At 41.1% G+C, this 18,297-nt stretch overlaps 1 long non-coding RNA gene and 1 other non-coding gene across 4 annotated transcripts in view; both read left to right on the forward strand.

Moving 5' to 3' along the window:
- The window catches only part of LOC106635472 (uncharacterized), a 129,013-nt gene that overhangs the window by 67,199 nt on the left and 43,517 nt on the right, over positions 1–18,297 (forward strand). Inside the window, exon 4 of one of the 3 annotated variants that reach the window (XR_008620847.1) lies at positions 9,252–13,217. The exons of 1 other annotated variant lie outside the window; for it this stretch is intronic. This is a non-coding gene — a long non-coding RNA (uncharacterized LOC106635472). Of the gene's footprint in view, positions 1–9,251; positions 13,218–18,297 lie in introns of those variants that run through there. One more of the 3 variants, XR_010109798.1, reaches the window with a different exon arrangement.
- Positions 17,283–17,343, forward strand: LOC112437041 (U7 small nuclear RNA). Its single transcript, XR_003025712.1, has one exon. It is a non-coding gene; the product is annotated as a U7 small nuclear RNA (small nuclear RNA).

Here is an 18,297-nt window from a genome sequence, read left to right on the forward strand (position 1 = left end):
GGACTCCAGTGTAGAGCAAGTACTTTTTTTTTTCCTTTTTTTCTTTTTTTTTTTTTTGAGACGGAGTCTCTGTCGCCCAGGATGTAGTGCAGTGGCGCGGTCTTGAGTTACTGCAACTCCACCTCCCAGGTTCAAGTGATTCTCCCTCAGCCTCCTGACTAGCTGGGATTACAGGCACTTGCCACCACACCCAGCTAATTTTTGTATTTTTAATAGAGACGGGGTTTCACCATGTAGGTCAGGCTGGTCTCGAACTCCTGACCTCATGATCTGCCCGCCTCGACCTCCCAAAGTGGTGGGATTTTAGGCGTGAGTCACTGCGCCCGGCCCAGCAACTACTTCTGAATGTAGATATTGCTTAAAACATTTTATAATACCCTTTTATTGGCATTCTCTTCAGAGTCTGGAGGTAGTCTTTCTCCTATTCTTTTTCTCTTGTTTTTTTAATTGCAAGAGTAATGCACATACATACTCATGTAAACAATTTATTATTACACAGATATATAATTTTAAAAACGAAAGTCTCACAATATATCTCCCCAAAAACAACAGTGTGTAATATGTCCTTTCATGGTTTAAACATGTCTGTGTTTACACATATTTTTTAGGGCAGAGTGGAACCACATTGCACAACTTCCTTAAGAGATATATAGCTCAATGCTTATCTTAAATATAGATATCTTTCTGGGTTGGTAAAGACATAATATTCTCTTAGATGACTATATATAGTCAGTCAATATATAAATGCACTATAATTTATTTAAGCAGTCTTCTACTGATGAACGCTAGGTTTTTATAATTTTTCACTCTTATGAACAAAACTGTGATTAAAATCCTTATACATACTGATTTGGACATTAGTTTGAGTATTTCTAGAAAATAAATGTCTAGGACAAATTCCTAGCATATTCTTTATAGATCCTCAATGTAAAGCAAAGCTTTAAATTTAAGACTAGTAAGTCATTTAAAAGTATTTTTGGTCAAAACAAAACTTGACAGTAAGTGGGGTGACTAGGGACTAGGCATATTGAGCAGCTAAGTTGCCTATACCTATCATGCTGCTAGAAACTAGCATTATCTCATTACTCCTGGAAATTCTGACAATTGTGGCATTACTGTTCCCATTTTAGAGATGAAGAAATTGAGACAGTGAGAGGCTAAGCTTTTCCAAGGTTATGCAGTTAGCAAATGGCAGAGCAAAGATTGGACGTAGGTCTTTCCAATTCTTTTGACTATAGCACCTGCCTCTCAGTAGTATAAAACCATGTTACTGGTTTCTTGGTTTAAATTCCAACTGTCTCTAAAGAAAATATCAAAAGTGTTTTAGTCAATTTCAGAAATGCTGAAATAAATGTAATCTTTCCAAATCTATATATAAAAAATACTTTGCATTTGAATACCTAAATTTTGCTATGTTAATTATAAAATGTCTTATAGTTTAGTCACGTCATCTCCCTTTTCTTACTGAATAACAGTGCTGTACTATAAAAAAACAGTGCCCCCAAATACATACATTTCTTTATTCTAAAATGTTTCAGGTCTGGATTTATACAAATTCTGTTGTTCAAAATGGATAGTAAAGAAGCAAACTCATTATGAAGTCAATTTGGCTGCCAGCTTCATTGTACTTAGAACTAACCCATCATCTGAGAGTCTGTTCCTTGCTGTTTAATTACCTCTTTGCTTTCAAGCCCTTTTTGAAAATTCACCAGTTCTATAGTATTTTTTAGTTTCTCTCTAGGAACAGGCTCCTCTGGAAACAAAGTACAGATACCGTGAGAAAAGGTGGGTTAAAAAAAGTAGGGAAACTAGGAGGCTGAAAGAACAATATTCAAATGCTACTCTTCAGAATGGTTGTGTTTCAGTTGCTTCATCTTGGATTGTCAACTCACAAGGCAATACTAATGTTTTCCAATGAAATGGTTTAATTGTATACGATGTGCTCATTAGCACTGAGTTCCCCCTTTGTCCCAGTGTCTTTCCTGGTACCTCATGTGCTCCCATAGCACGCCCTGTATGCACTCATCACATCATTGACCACAGTTTCCCATCCTCCTTCCTCATTAGACTGAGAGTTTCTGGATAACATAAACCACGTTTCTGTTATCATTACGTTCTTAGTTCATAGCACAGCATCCAGCTCCTGATAGTTGCTCATTTCATTTGTTGCTCAAAAAAATGTCAGAAAATTTAAGGGCAGCTTTCCCCAGATGTAGTCTATGTTTCTGCCTTTCACCAATATTAACACAAAGCTCAACACACTTTACATTCCCCCAAAAACAATTCATTCACACCATGACTATTAGTGAGCAATGTGGATTTTGCTGAAGATCTTGTAGGCATATTAGGGGAGAGTGAGCCATGTAAAACTCTAGATCTGACATATTTGTTTCCTGCAGTTGTTTTTCCCCATTGTGCTTCCACCTCACAGGCTTCCTCCTTCTACTAGACAGAACAACTCACTGCTTTCCCAAACTCTTCCTCCAAACTCACATACCCATGCCTAGCAGAGCCCATGGTAGACACATGCCTTTAGAAGTGGTGGATGGCTGTGTTACAAAAACAAAAAAACAAAAAAACATTTTTTCCCTATTACATCAGCATTTGCAGCTATTAGTACTTAGATTTTCCAAACAGTTTTATGGTATCTAATGTAAGCAAAATCATGCCTCTTCCAGACATACCATTTTGAAAGTCACCCTCCACCTCTCCAATCCAAAGAGGAAGGAGTCATTTCTAGCTAATGACCTTCCTCTTATGACAAGTGAGGTCCTTCCTGCTGGGCCCTCAGCTTGTGTTCACCTCTGCTACCCCCAGTGCTTCGTGGTTCCTGGTCTCCAGGGAAGAAGGCCTTCTCACCGGGGCCCTGAGCTCACCATGCCAGCAGAGGCAGAAACCTCTCACCTTACGACTGGTGTTTCCCTCTCTGTGACCTCTAGGAAATCTTCTTTTCTCTTATTAATTATAATTAATTAAATTTATATATAATTATATTAAATTATGTCATTTAATATATATTTAATTATATTAAATCCATTGTTATGTTAAGTATAATTATTAGATTTAATAATATATTATGCTGCAAATTTACTAATCTGCTGCTATGTGCCAGACACTGTGTGCAGCACTTATTTATGTTACCTCATTTAGTCGCTAGGGCAACCCTGTAGATGGTTACTACTACTCCTGTTTCACAGATAACAAAACGTAGGTTAAGGAAAATTAAGTCATTTGCCTAAAGGTGTTTCACTCATGTGGAATTTGAACACAGTGTGTCTGCAACACCTGTGTGTGCTTTGATCCCTCACTGCCTGAATAGACCCAGGATTACATCCCTGCTACAAGCACAATCTGAGTGTTCCCTTCCCCTTTTCTATCTTTTGTGTATCTAAGAACCTTGCCCTGCCCTGCAGGCCACCTCTGCCATGGTCAGCTGTGTTGCTGTTAACTCGGGCTGTGTCTCCCCTCAGGATGTGGTTTCCTCCCTAGCCATTGTCATAGCCAGCCCTGAACTCTTCTTTATCCTTTTTTTTTTTTTTTTTTTTTTAATGCTGTGGCCTTGGCTGATTTGCTTTCATCCTTTTTTTCTTCCTCTTCAGTATTTCTACCAGTTACTGGATCCCTCCTGAGAAAGATTTCTCGCTCCATTCACATCCAGCCGAGCCCCAAGAAACTTCCCAATTTTCCTTTGTTATAGCATCTTGGAAAGTTCCCTGCAGTTCTTAAAGGTCTCCCAGTATTTAGTCTTATGGTTCCTAAAGAAGAATAATTTTTATCAAAAGTTTAGTAACTAAGAAAAGATCTGCAAGTCATATTATTAAGTGAGAAAGACAAAATGCAGAAAAGTAACTATGATGTGCTACCAACCACATACAAAGGATAGAAAAACTACCTGTTTTGGGTAGTTGTGGAGTGAGATGATTTTTACTGAGCAGATGAAGAATAGGAGCAGGAGATTTCACTGTATATCTTTTACAGTTGACGTTTGGACCATATGAATATATTACCAATGTCAAAACTAGACGAGTGATTTCTTTTCCTAAAGAAATGCAAGTAATTTTCCTGATGGGCAGGAGAGGGCATTTTGCTACAGTAGTTTATGAAAAATAATAAATGAAAAAATAGTTTTGATAAGGAAGACAAACAACTTGTTCCAGAAGAATGTTCAGGTCAGTGAATATTTCACATAAATCTGGTAATCCAAAACACCCAGCATTATGGGTAATTTGGACAATGGTCTAAAAGCAATCAGTTGGTAATGGAAAGTACCAATCCAACTATATGTGTCCTGTTTCTTGCACTGTACACGCCTAGGGGTTAGGAGGTTTCCTCTCTCACACAGCTAGAACTCAGTAAATGTTTAGTGGTAACAGGGAAAAATTGCCCCACAGAATCCCTTCAATACTAAGAGGAGCAAGAAGCCATTTCAGTGTGATTTGTTGAGTCCTAAAAAAACAACAGAAACTTTTTTTTTTTTTTTTGAGAATGAGTCTCGCTCTGCTGCCCAGGCTGGAGTGCAGTGGTGCAATCTTGGCTCACGGCAAGCTCCACCTCCTGGGTTCACTCCATTCTCCTGCCTCAGCCTCCAGAGCAGCTGGGACTACAGGCGCCCGCTACCACGCTCAGCTAATTTTTTTGTATTTTTAGTAGAGACAGGGTTTCACCTTGTTAGCCAGGATGGTCTCAATCTCCTGACCTCGTGATCCGCCCGCCTCAGCCTCCCAGAGTGCTGGGATTACAGGTGTGAGCCACTGCGCCCAGCCACAACAGAAAATTTTAAGCACAGTCAAGTTGACGTCAATTCAATCTCTGCTTAATAGCATAAAATAGAGGGAAGCTGAGTAAGCAACTGTGCCCTCGCTCACATTCCTAACCCTAGTCTTGGAGAATGCATAATAACCATGCACTAGCCCAATCCCACATAGTAACCAATGCACGTGATTGAGGAAGCCAGGGTCAGTTCTCAAGAGCCTGAAGACTACTAGCATTCACTTCTTACCTCCAAATACTCTTGACCACATCTGAGGATAGAATAAATCCCCAAAGCCATCCCCCAAAATGACTGGACTTCTTAGTTTTCTTTGGTTTGGAGATGACCAAGGGTTGACCTCCACCCTGAGATTGGAATAGATTGGACATGGCTCCAGGCCTTTTCTGCATTTAGATCCATCTTCCTGGGAGCAGGATAAATGGCAGCCTATTCCTGTCACATTATTCTTCTAGCAGATGGGATTTCATCCAGATAGTATTTTTTTTCCTAAGCAAGGGAAAAAATTCCTACTTTTGTTCATACCATAGGTGCAATTTACACTAAATTGGAAAAGAACAGGGATGCCTCAGCCTTTTATTTTTAAAAAGTTTTAATTGAAAAATAACAATTATCATATATATTTATTGCATGCAACTGGTTGTTTTGAAGTGTGTATACATTGTGAAATGGCTAAATTGAGCTAAATTAACATATGCATTACCTCAAATACTTATCATTTGTGTGGTGAGAGCACTTAAAATCTACTTTCAGCGATGTTCAAGAATACAATACATTGTCAGTAACTATAGTCATCACGTTGTATAATAGATCTCTTGAACTTATTATTCCTAACTGAAATTTGTATGCTTTGACTAACATCAAAGAGAGATGTTGGGCAGATAGTGTTAAGCCTTATTTTAGACACCTTGAAATGACTGAAAACAATAGAAGCTATGTGGGTAGAAAGCTGACTTTCAACTTTCCCTAATCCTGAGAATTGTAGACAAAGTCTAATGAATTAATAGAGACCCAAGTCATTCCAGACTAGGAACACATGGGAAATTGCCAATGGATAGTTGGATCCTTTCATTACAGAAACCTAACTCTGAGATAGTCATTGAAATGTCTAATCACCAATCTGATTTTTTTTTAAATAAGAAGACTTTAAAACAGTTCTACAAAATCTATATGAGGTTGTGTGCACAGAGTTTATTGTAGGGATGCCGTCAGTAATAGTACCTATAAGGGAGTGAGGGAGGCAGGATGGGGCAGAAGGAGAAGTTGAACTATAATTCAGTCACAACAGAGACTTTATCTGATCCCTTGGGAGGCTCTGAACCTGATATGACCCTTCAGAGCTTTCCAAAATTGAGATAAGGGGGTGTGCCTTGTACCACTCGATAGACCAATCACTGGATATGAGCTGCCAAAGAAAGTGGGTATAACCTTGTGTAAGGCAGCTCCCTTAGGCTGAAGGCAAATCCTGGGGAGGGACTCAGCTGCAGTTCTTCCCCAGGCAGTGCTCCTGGTAGCTGTGAGAGTAAGCTGGTAGCTTGGTCCTCATTGGGGACCTTGGCAGTGTGCAACAGCATCCACTCCATAATCAAATGCCAAAATGAATACCAAACAAAGGCATTCTGGTTTTGAAAGTAGCATGCAGTTAGCCCAGAAAATACAGTAGTATGAAATTCGATGGAGTAGTTCCCTGGCTAAATATGTTAGTAAAATTCTTGAAGCCATAATTATCTGTGTATGATTACCTTCTGACTGAAATTGCCAGTTCAGTAAGCAAAAGGAGGCTGATTAAAAGTCATGTCTATTCTGAAACCCTCAAAGGCGGGGCCTCTCAGGAACAATTCAAAAGGATCATTCTCACTACAGATTCTTCCATATTTTTTTCCAGTTCTGTGTATTCCATGGGCAGGTGGTCACTACCTGCAGCTGATAATTACAAGCTTTCTGTATGCTGCATTATGAAAGGAACCTGTTTATGCTGCCAGGGCTGACAGGGAAGCATGCAGCATATGTTTGACCCTGTAAAAGGGGGGAGACTCTTCTTTTGTTATGGGCCATAGAGTTTTCAAGGCTGCTATCCATGGCAAATGTTCACCATGTTCAAGGGCTAAGGGCCAAGCACACGACCTTTTAAGAGCTTGTCAGCAGAAATTCCTTTCACTGAAAGCCTTGGCTGTCCCACACAATCAGCTAGTAATCAGAGCTACATTGTGCACCCTCTTTGTAAGAAGGCAAAAGTTCTATAGCTTCCACCACTGAAAATATTTAATATTGCACCTTTAATTTTCAATAATAATAACAACAATAATAGATAAAATGCTACCATGGACTTCATAGATACAAATGGAGGTGTTGATCTTCAGTGAAACATTTCCTCTTCTAGAATGCAGCAAAGCAACCATTTTGACAATAGCTAAGAAAATTACATAGACGTTCTGGGCAGGAACGTTGTGAAAATGCCACTGAGGCTGGGCGTGGTGGCTCACGCCTGTAATCCCAGGACTTTGGGAGGCCGAGGCAGGTGGATCACCAGGTCAGGAGTTCAAAACCAGCCTGGCCAACATGGTGAAACCCCGTCTCTACTAAAAACTATAAAATTAGCCGGGCGTGATGGCAGGTGCCTGTAATCCCAGTTACTCGGGAGGCTGAGGCAGGAGAATCGCTTGAACCTAGGCGGCAAAGGTTGCAGTGAGCCAAGATCGCACCACTGCACTCCAGCCTGGGTGACAGAGTGAGACTCCATCTCGAAAAAAAAAAAAAAAAGAAAGTGTCATTGAAGCTATAAGAACAATTAAAGAACTGGTCCCAACCTGGGTAGTTATGTCTTCCCCTCTCACTCCACCACTGCACTCCAGCCTGGGTGACAGAGTGAGACTCCATCTCGAAAAAAAAAAAAAAAGAAAAAGAAAGTGTCATTGAAGCTATAAGAACAATTAAAGAACTGGTCCCAACCTGGGTAGTTATGTCTTCCCCTCTCACTCCACTCCCAATTCACATCCACTGATAGCCATCAAACTGATGTTTATTTATTATGTGTACTGAACAATATTGCATTATTGTGTTATTATGATTAGAGTGTTTTATTCAGTATTAATAATCAGATCATTTATAATAAGATGCTAAATTAGGTCACAAATTGATAATAGGGAAAAGTGGAGTGAGTGTTTTCTACTGTGACAGCAATAATTTTGTTCTTTCTGATTTCTAAAATGATTACTTGAAAATATGAGAATGTGCTGAAAAATCACATATTATTTATTCAATCATATGAATATTGGGGGGTTTAAGACAAAATTGTGAAATTTTAGACTTATAGGTTACCCTTGAGATTACTAGGTAAAGTCCATCTTTTAAAAATGAGGAAAGAGGGTTTGAATTGCCCAGGTTTCTATTCTCAGGACAATGATCCAGGCCTCTAGTTCCCTGGCAGTCTTATTTCCATGGGAAGAAACATTTGCTCTGGTTATTAATATTGTATGTACATGTTAGTGGAACATTTTCGTTGGCTAAAAAAAAAAAAAACAGAAAAGGAAGGCTTAGATGCCTTTTGACTAGACCAGGTTCAGAGAAAACTCAGACAGTGTGAATTTCAGATTGATTTGACCCTTAGGCACACCTGATTACTACCTTGACTCAGTGAAGCTCATTGACATGTGACTCCCAGCATACAGGCCAGAAATTTCAGCATTTCTGGCTTTCACATCCCAGTGCCCAGAATCCTTGTGGACCTTAGAGGGTGATTATGGCAGCAGCACCTAGTGAGACTTCTAAAACTTCTAATAGGTACCAATGTATGTGGAGATTCCTGTGTCTCATTTTATTTAGATTCCCACATAATGGTAAGCATTCATTCCGCCATGGCTTGGATGGTTTCTTCTACCAAGAATCTATCATTCTGCTATCATTGTGTTCTGCTGAGGCTAACCCTACAGATCTGGCTCTGTATACTCCAATGTCTAGAATGGTGGAAAAGACAGCCAGAAAGGTCAGGATGCAAGTAACTTGTATGAAAAAGCTCCCATCTTTAGTGTATAGCCTTGAAAGTGGTACAGAGACCTTCAAAATAAAGCACTAACCTTGAGAGCATATTTCTTACTTTTTATTTCACAGGACTTTTCCATAACTGCTAAGTTCCCAGTTCTCTGTATGTCTTGAAAAGTCCAGTTTGGGAGGTGAAGGTGAGCATGAGATTCAGGCATTTCCTCTAGAATGACATGCAATTCATCCTAACTAATCCTCCTGCTCTGCAATACTGGATGATAGTACATGCTGATTTGTAAGCAATTTGCATATTTCTTTAAATGAGGGAGTTGCAGATTTGTGTTACCAGAGACAGATGACAAAATCTAACAGCTGATGGCTGGTTCAGTACCAGTTGAATTTGTGTTAAGTCTGCAAATACTGACTTAATGTGCCTGTATCTTCTGACAGGCTGCAGTTTCTCACAAATATCCCTTTCTTTCCCTTTCCTTCCTGCTTGTTCCAGGGTCTCTGTCATGAAAAAGAGGGATCCCTGAGAGAGCCTTCTGACTTGCAAGTGTGAACTACAGCCCAGAACATTTCAGCCATCCTGAGCTTCACATGAAGTTGGGACCTTGGCATTAGGGTTTGTAGTAGGTTCCTAGTACTGCTGTAATAAAGTACCACAAATGCAGTGGCTTAAACAACAGAAATCACTTGTCTCACCATTCTGGAAGCTAGAAGTCCAAAATCAAAGTGTTGGCAGGATTGATCCCTTCTGAGAGCTGTGAGGGAGAAACTCTTTCATGCCCCTCTCCTAGCTTCTGGTGATTTCCTGGTAATCTTTGTCATTCTTGGCCTGTAGATTTATCACCCCAATCTCTGCCTTCATCTTCACATGGCATTCTCCCTGTATGTGTGTCTGTTTCTGGGTCCAAATTCCACCTTTTTGTAATGATACAGCCAATTGGATTAGGCCCAATGCTAATCACCTCATTTGAACTTGATTATATGCAAAGCCCTTATTTCCAAATAAGATCACATTCACAGATTGGGAGCTAGGACATTAACATCTTTTGGAGGGACATAATTCAGCCCATAACAGGGCTTCTAATGTAGGTCCAAGGAAACCTGTAATTATCAGCCATTGGATTGTGCAGATTCAGCCTTAATCTCCCACTTTCGTGCCCTGCCAGGTGTTTCTTCTTTCTCTACCCCCACCCAGCCATCCCATGGATGGGCTTTCCCAAATGAAGCCTGCTATTGGCTTAGGCTAGAGGGGAGCTTCCCTCTGTCTACTGAGGCCTTGGGCCTGTTGCCCATATTCTAGGCCTGGATTCTGGCTCTGCTAATACCCAGCCTCTGCCTATGCTGCTGACGTGTAGTGGTGTGGATGAATTGTCTCTTCTCCTGGCCTTTTTCATCTAAACTTATAGATGACATAATATAACCTAGGAGCTAAGAACATGGACTCTGAAGCCAGCATCTCGGCTCTGAAACTTCCTAGATGTGTGACCTTGGACAAGTTCCTTAAGCTGTTTGTCCTGCTTCCTTATCTGTAAACCCATCACCTCAAAGATTTGTTAGGATGATAAAATGAAATAATTCATATAAAGCAGTTTGAACAGTGCCTGACACATAATAAGCACTCTCTAAAGTTAGCTGATATTATTATTAGCTTTTCCCTGACCCAGTGAATTAACACTAGTCCTTGGAAGGACAGGCCAGGTAAGGAGGACAGGGGAAGTGGGATGAGCAATGAAGAAGACGAGCCCCGTTAGGGCAGGCATCTAGAGTGAGGATTAGAGGAGGCCAGGCCTTAGCAGTGAAGGAGTAGAGAGGGCAGCAGGGCTCAGGACCCTTCTGCACAGTGGACTCCCAGAGGTAGTTAAGCAAAGAATCTGGGGAAACTCCCCAGGACTTCTTGTCTGCTTCCTTACTGCAAACAGAATGACCTCAAATTGTGGGCAAGCTTGGGCCTCAGCAGACACACATGGAGGTAGATCAGTAGCACAGGTATGTGTGTGTATGTGCATGTGCGTGTGTGTGTGTGCAGAAGTCACCAGGATGTTCTTTGTCCCATTACCCTATTACCTCAAGTACTGTCCTGTATTCTGTACTTACAGTTTAAGAAGACTTTGGGGACCATCCTCACCCTTTGAGCTTTCCCTTCACTCTCCTCAGTGTCAAACCTATGTCTTTCCTTCAGAACAGCTACCACCCTGGGCTGCTGCTGCCAACAGAGGTGCACTGCTTGCAAAATCCTCTGTTTGGTTGTCACTGTTTGGTTATTACTCTACTGCAAAGGAACAACTCAACAAATGACTTTAAACTATTCACTTTTCAAATATTAGGTTAAGGCTATCTGAAGTTTGATCAAGATATGGTGGATAAGAAATCACTGCCCCTCCTAAAAATTTAGGTTATGACTCAAGTGCTCTTTTAAGAGGCATTTCAGAATGTTGACTGTATGCATTATCCCAGTGCCCAGCAACCGTGGCATAGCTACATTTAGGCAGTCTTTTGTGATGAGACATGTATATAAGTGAAGCATTTGGTCTTTCAAAAATGCACCAAACTTCCCCTGACCCTGCTATTCCCTTAAGGTACCACCCTACCTCTCACTTTCCGTCTACTCCCCAAATTGTCAACTAGTCCATACTTGCTGTTTCCACTGCCTCCCTAACCACAATCACACTGGACTATATAATTCTTAACTCTGCATTCTCATCCCCCAGGTATAATTGCTCTTTGGAGGTGGTCTTTACCTGTCTCATCACCAAATCCAGTGGCTACACAATAATCTTTAGGCTTCCTAACTACTCTGTTCCTTTAAAAATCCTCTCGTCCCAAGGCTTCAGTGACCCCAAGCCACCCCAGGCTTCCTGTCTTCCTGGCAGTTCCTTCCCTGGATCCTTCTTTAGCTATTCTTCCTTCTTCCTCCTAAATGCAGGTACATCCAAAGGGTGTGTCCTCATGACCTTCTTCCCTCTCCTTCTACCATCTTCCTATCTATGTTTAGTTTACTGGATATGGAAGCTCTCCCCCAACAGTGAGCTATTGGAAACACAGACTATCCAAAGTCAGATATGTTTAGCCATGAGACTTTGCAGAATCTCCTACCAGGAAACGAGAGTAGGCACTGGCCCAAACACCAAAGCAGAAGAATCCAGCATAACAGTGCAGCCCTGGGGCACCATGCTGGATGCAGCTTAGGACAGGGGATGGGCACCAAGGAGTTTGACCATAGAATAAAGGAGAGGTCCAAAGCCATAGGTCAGTCAGTGTGCTTGAAGAAGCATTATTTCTAATGCTTGTACATAGTAGGTTTAACAGTGTTCCCCAGTCTCTTCACAGGGGTTAGGTATCCCTCTTGTACTTCTCCATCATGTCCTTTATCACACTGGATGCAGGGTATTGTATATTTGCTAGTCTATATCCACCTCTAGACTATAAGATCTGGAGGGCAAAGACCATATATATCTTTATCACCATATTTCCAACACCTAGACTAGTGCTTGTCCCAGAGAGGGTGCTAAATAAATTTTTATTGGAAGAGTGAATGAACAGGATTTTTAAATTTGGAAATTAAGTTAGTGGGAAGCATGGGAAAGAAAACATATGTAAACCAAGATGAAATTTGTACAAAGTGCATACCATACAGTCATGTATTATTGCTAGAGGTAGACTGCAAATTTCACTCTAAACTGCCTACCAGTCAAAGCAAAGAAAAAAAAAATCAGTGATAAAATTTATAGTGACTGTAGGATTTTAAAAGATAAGTTGCTCCCGATGAAGTGTAAGTATCACTGTGTTGACTTAAGAGAAATGTCTCCATGGATCCCAACAGAGTGTTACTGGCTGGGCCACAGACAATGTCTAACAGGCCATCTTTATAATAGTGAATGCTATAGGGCTGTTTTTTACAATGTCCTTCAATATAGGCTAATCACATACTACAAATTTAAAGTAATTCTATGAGAAGGGAGACCAGAGTAAAGTAACCAAGTGCCCAGAATGCTGATGACCTAGCATAAAATTTAGAATATCCAGTAGTACGAGGTGTGTCCTGAAGCACATGAGTATTTTCTTTCTTTCTTCCTCTTTTTTTTTTTTATGAGACAGAGTCTTGCTCTGTCACCCAGGCTGGAGTGCAGTGGTGTGATCCCAGCTCACTGCAACCTCTAACTCCCAGGTTCAAGCGATTCTCCTGCCTCAGCCTCCTGAGTAGCTGGGATTATAGGCGTGTGCCACCATGCCCAGCTAATTTTTGTATTTTTAGTAGATACAGGGTTTCACCATGTTGGCCAGGCTGGTTTTGAACTCCTGACCTCAAGTGATCCACCCACCTCAGTTTCCCCAAGTGTTGGGATTACAGGCATGAGCCACCACGCCTGGCTACACATGCATATTTCTCATAATATTATCTAAGAGCTCTGTGATCAAGTACATTTGAGAAATACTGCCTACTCAAATTCTTATTTCTTGGATATTTACATGTACATTGACCTACACTAATGTTTAAAGAAGTTCTTCAGTAAAGAAACTTTGTCTAATCTAGAGTGTTACCAAAACAATTTGATCATTTTATCATATACTACCTGTTTACATTTCAGGGAAATTTAAGGATGACACTTTGGGAAACAATCTTCTAGGGAAATTATGGACTGCATGTCTACAGGCAACCCTGTGTGAATGTTGTTTCTCACAATTAAGTTCTTGATAAGAATCTGTCCACAGAGTGTTCCAAGTGACAATCACTTGGCAAGAACTTGGAGTGCAGATAATCTGTGCTGTTATTTACAAATAACAGTTTGACAGTTAACTGAATGGCAGGTCATCTGAGGAAATTAACAGCTTCTATTCAATCTTTGTGTCCATATCCTTCCCAGGGAGATCCCAAGGGAAGCTGAGTATTATGTTAGAAAACAGTCATGACTCCATTCTACTTAAACCCAGTAAAACCATCTGAATCAACTTAGTAGAGAACAATCTGAAAATCTAAGCTAGTCTGAACTGCAGTAATAGTATTCTTCCCAAGAACTTCCAAGTGCTTCTAGAAGTGGTGAAGAACACACTACTGTTGTTATTGAAAATAACGTCTATTGATTATCTTAATCAATGACTATTCTCTATGGGTTTATGTGCCAATAATTTAGGCTGCTCAGTTTTCTCCATTGAAACTTAAGATTTAAATCACTAGATCATAAAAAAAACCATACAGTGCATTGCCCCTTCTATCTGGGCAGGCATGCTTCAGATGAACAACAGTGGGAAAATATAATTTCTATGGCAAGAGGAAGGAGAAACGAAGTTTATGTCCTGGTATATTCCTTCCTTCTAACTAGCTGACGACTTCCCTCTGTAATAGGTCAGCTAAATGAGGAACCAGAGAAACACAGTCCAGATCATCTGAGCTCTTAAGAAAGAGGAGAAAGATCTAATCTTCATTTTTTTTCTATTACCAATCTCCTTGAAACTTCTAAAATATTTTCTGCTCTAACTTACTAGGCTTCATAGAATCAAGAAAGGTAAAGCATCATATAAAAGTATCAGATAAGTGAGCTAAAAACATTTTACATTTCACTCTAGAGTTCATTATATTTTTGGCAGGAAATTTATCTTCCTAATTATGTTTTACTTATGTTGACATTAATTTTAATTGGTATTTCCTGTGAACACACTCAGTAGAAAGCAGGAAAGCCTGCCTAAGATTAAAAATTGGCCTTGGATAATCCAAAATCCACACTCACTCTGAGCGATCACATCTATGCCCACAATTTCACCTATTCCTGATGCTCTGAGGATTTCCACGTCAACATCGCTCCTCCATTGTCTCTCCTGAGCTATGCAGTGCATTTGAACAGACTCTCGGGCAACTTCACCTATATGTTGACATATGCAATGTGAATTCATCTTCTTTCTGGCCATTTCTTACCTCTGTTCCTCTCTCCCTATAATCCCAGCCTCAATGATTAGATCTGCCTTCCACCCAACTGCCCAAGTCAAAATCTAGAAGCTGCTCTAGACTCCTTATTCCTACTCACCACCTTTCTTGGGACTAAAATCTAAATCCCTTAGCATGACATTGAAAAAGGCCTTCACAATCTTCATGTTTCCCAATGAAAGCCCTATTGGCAATTAGGGCGCAACAGTTCTTCTGTTTGCAGGTTTGCCCTTCTCATTTCTAGTCCCACCCACTAAATGCCAGCAACAATCCCCATTCACCATCATAAGTGGAAAACAAATAAACAAATTTAAAAAGATCATCTACATTTCCTAATGCTACTTGTAAGGTAATACAGCCTCTAGCTGAGAATCACAAGTCTAACTTTGCCTACCTTTCCAGCCCCATCTCCCCCTACATTCCTCCATAGACTTGACATTCCAGCCACACTGAATGATTTGCACTTCCTGTGTGTGCTGTGCTGTCTCAAGCCAAGCCTCTGTGCCTTTGCACATGCCGTTTTCTCTGTCCCTCCTGTCAGCCCTCTCCTTACTGAGTGTGACGGCTAATTTTATGTGTCAACTGGACTGAGCTAAGGGATGCCCAGAGAGTGGTAAATCATTCTTTCTGGGTGTATCTGGAAGATGTTAGTCTCTCTGAGTAGAGAGCAGGCTGAGTAAAGAAGATCCACCCTCACCAATGGGGGTGGGCATAATCCAATCTGTTGAGAGCCCAGACAGAACAAAAAGGTGAAGGAGGGGCACATTCTGTCTCTCTTCTTGAGTTGAGACATACATCTTTTTCTGCTAATGGATGTCAGAGCTCCTCATTCGCAGGCCTTTGGACTCTGAAACTTACATCAGCAGCACCCTCTCCTCTCAATTCTCAGAACTTTGGTCTTGGACTGGGAGTTATATCATCAGCTCCCCTGGTTAAGATTTGGTCTGAAAGATACCACCCACTTTCCTGGTTCTCTAGCTGGCAGATGGCAGATGGTGGGACCTCTTGGCCTTCATAATCATGTGAGCCAATTCCCATAATAAACTGGTTTTGTTTCTCTGGAGAATCCTGACTAATACACTGGGCCAACGAAAAATCTATACCTCAAGATTCAGTTCAAACTCTTTTGTCCTGGGAAGTCCCCTGCCCACCCTCCACCACAGTAACCTCTTGTCCCTGTAAACTGTAGCTCCACTTTGGACTGACCTAGGCAGACCAAGCTTCAAAATACCTGCCATAGGCCAGGTGCGGTGGCACACACCTGTAATCCCAGCACTTTGGGAGGCCAAGACATGGGAGATCACTTGAGGTCAGGAGTTCGAGACCAGCCTGGCCAACATGGTGAAATCCCATCTCTACTAAAATTACAAAAACTAGCCAGGTGTGGTGGTGCATGCCTGTAATCCCAGCTACTCAGGAGGTTGAGGCAGGAGAGTCACTTGAACCCAGGAGGCAGAGGCTGCAGTGAACCAAGATCATGCCACTGCCCTCCACACTCCAGCCTGGGCAACAGAGAGAGACTCTGTCTCAAAAAACAAAAACAAACAACGAAATACCTGCCATGCCCACATCCCACTTTGGGAGAAACTGCCCTCACTGTAGCCCTGCCCTATGTAGATCAGCCCTTTGTAAATACTGTGATAGCCTCACAGCTGATGGACCAGGAGTGGTACCTGAAGCAAGGGTGGCCCACCCATAGGCCAGTGCCCTATGATGTGCCCTAGCTTGAAAAGATGAACTGGGCCTATCAGATTTTCTTTCTCTTTCTCTCTCTCGGGAATTTCTAGGAAGAAACACAAATAGTATGAGTCAATTGTCAGGAGCTGCTATCACTGAGGAAAGGGCCCCAACTCAAGAGTCTATGTGGGCCATGAGAGTATGGGGAGACCAGCAGTGTCACACAGGTAGCATGTGGACTGGATTCCTCTCCTCTGTTGCCTCACCAGTCCATGGAAACACTGCCAGTAGTATTGGGGGACCCCAAGGAGAAGGACAGAAAGAAAGCCAGGCACCAGGAGAACTGAGCAGCAGAGAGTGAGCCCTATGCATAGAGAAAACACTTGTCCCCAATCTGCCTCCAAAGAGCCTCCCAAACCCAAATGTGACAGGGCTTTATTGCACTGTACTGACCCACAGAGGAAAAAATAGGCTGAAGGGGAAAGCTGTTTCCTAGTTCTGCTCCCACCAGTTTCAAACCCCATGGCCTCAGGCAAGTGTTCTGAAGCACCTTTTCTGATCTGTACAATGGAGATTCTAGTTTCTTCTCTGCCTTAAGTCCTGTTCAGTGATTAATTAACTGTATGACCTTGGACAAGTCATTTGGCCTCTGTGAGGCCAGTTCCTGCAATTTTAAAATAAAATCAGTAAATTTCACTTTACAAAGAGGGTGCAGTAATCAACATAGATAATGTATATAGAAAGTGTCTTGTAAACTGATCATTACTGTATATAAGGTTATTATTACTATGACTTCTTTTTCCAAGCATTGCAAAAATCATAGAAGACATTTTTGTTGGTATCTATAGTTATAAATATATATATATAGCATATTGATTAGATTATTCTAAAATCTTATTCAGGTCTACTGATTTGATGTTACTTAAATCTTAAACCAGTTACAGCTCTTCTAGAATTTGTCCAGCAGTTCTCCTGGATTTTACAGGAAAACCCCACACACCAAAACACAAACAAAAAAAACAAAAAAACCCACCTTAAACCTACTTTTACACTATTCTGTAACTGAAGAATTATCATTTCAGTTGAGCAATCTCAAACAAGGGATTGCTATACTTCTAAAAACCATTTATCACTTGCTTTTTATTGCAACACTTTGAAAACCTTCTGCAGGCTATAAATTAGTGCTCTTTTTTCTGCTTACTACCTACTGTTTCAGTTTTACTATTAATAATAGCTTTAAACCCTTAAAATAGCTGTGGAACAATTTTTCTGAAACTGCTTATTACATGATTTCCATTAGCAACAATTGATTTTTTTTCCAATCCTTTTGGACACCTAGAACTCTGAGAGTCCCTGAAGCCTGGGGACTCTTGACCTTTCTCTTTCCCACCATCCAATCAATTATCAAGACCTGTTTTGCCTGTTTTAAAAATATCCCTAAATGAGTGCACCACTATTAACCTAGGCCCAGACCACCAGTACCTCTCACTTGAATGCTTACAGTGGTTCCCTGACTGGTCTCCCTACACTCAGTCTCTCATGAAGGTGCTCTGGATATGTCAGTGAGTAACACAGGCAAGGTATGAATTTCCAATGCCATGGAGCTTTTTTATACTAGTGAGAGAAAGACAAAAAGGGGTTCCTCAAGAAAACCCCAACTTGCAAATTGTCAGGAGTGCTATATAGGAAATAAGCAAAGTGCTGAAATAGAGAATATGGGGAGAGGGCATTGTAATTATGAGGTGGTCAGGGAGGGCCTCTCTAAGGAGGTGACTTTCAAGGTAAGACTGCAAGAGTAAGAATGAGTCAACCAAGAGAGGAGTATGAGCACTGCAGGCAGATGCAAAGGACCCAGGAGGAAAGGCATGTCTTTGTGACTCTAAGAGAAGCCCTGTGTAGCCAACTTATTCTCTATGGCAATGAGCAGGGTCAGCACCCCTCCACCCTT

Source organism: Pan paniscus, chromosome 15 (assembly GCF_029289425.2).
Source record: "Pan paniscus chromosome 15, NHGRI_mPanPan1-v2.0_pri, whole genome shotgun sequence".
In the NCBI taxonomy this organism is placed as follows: domain Eukaryota; kingdom Metazoa; phylum Chordata; class Mammalia; order Primates; family Hominidae; genus Pan; species Pan paniscus.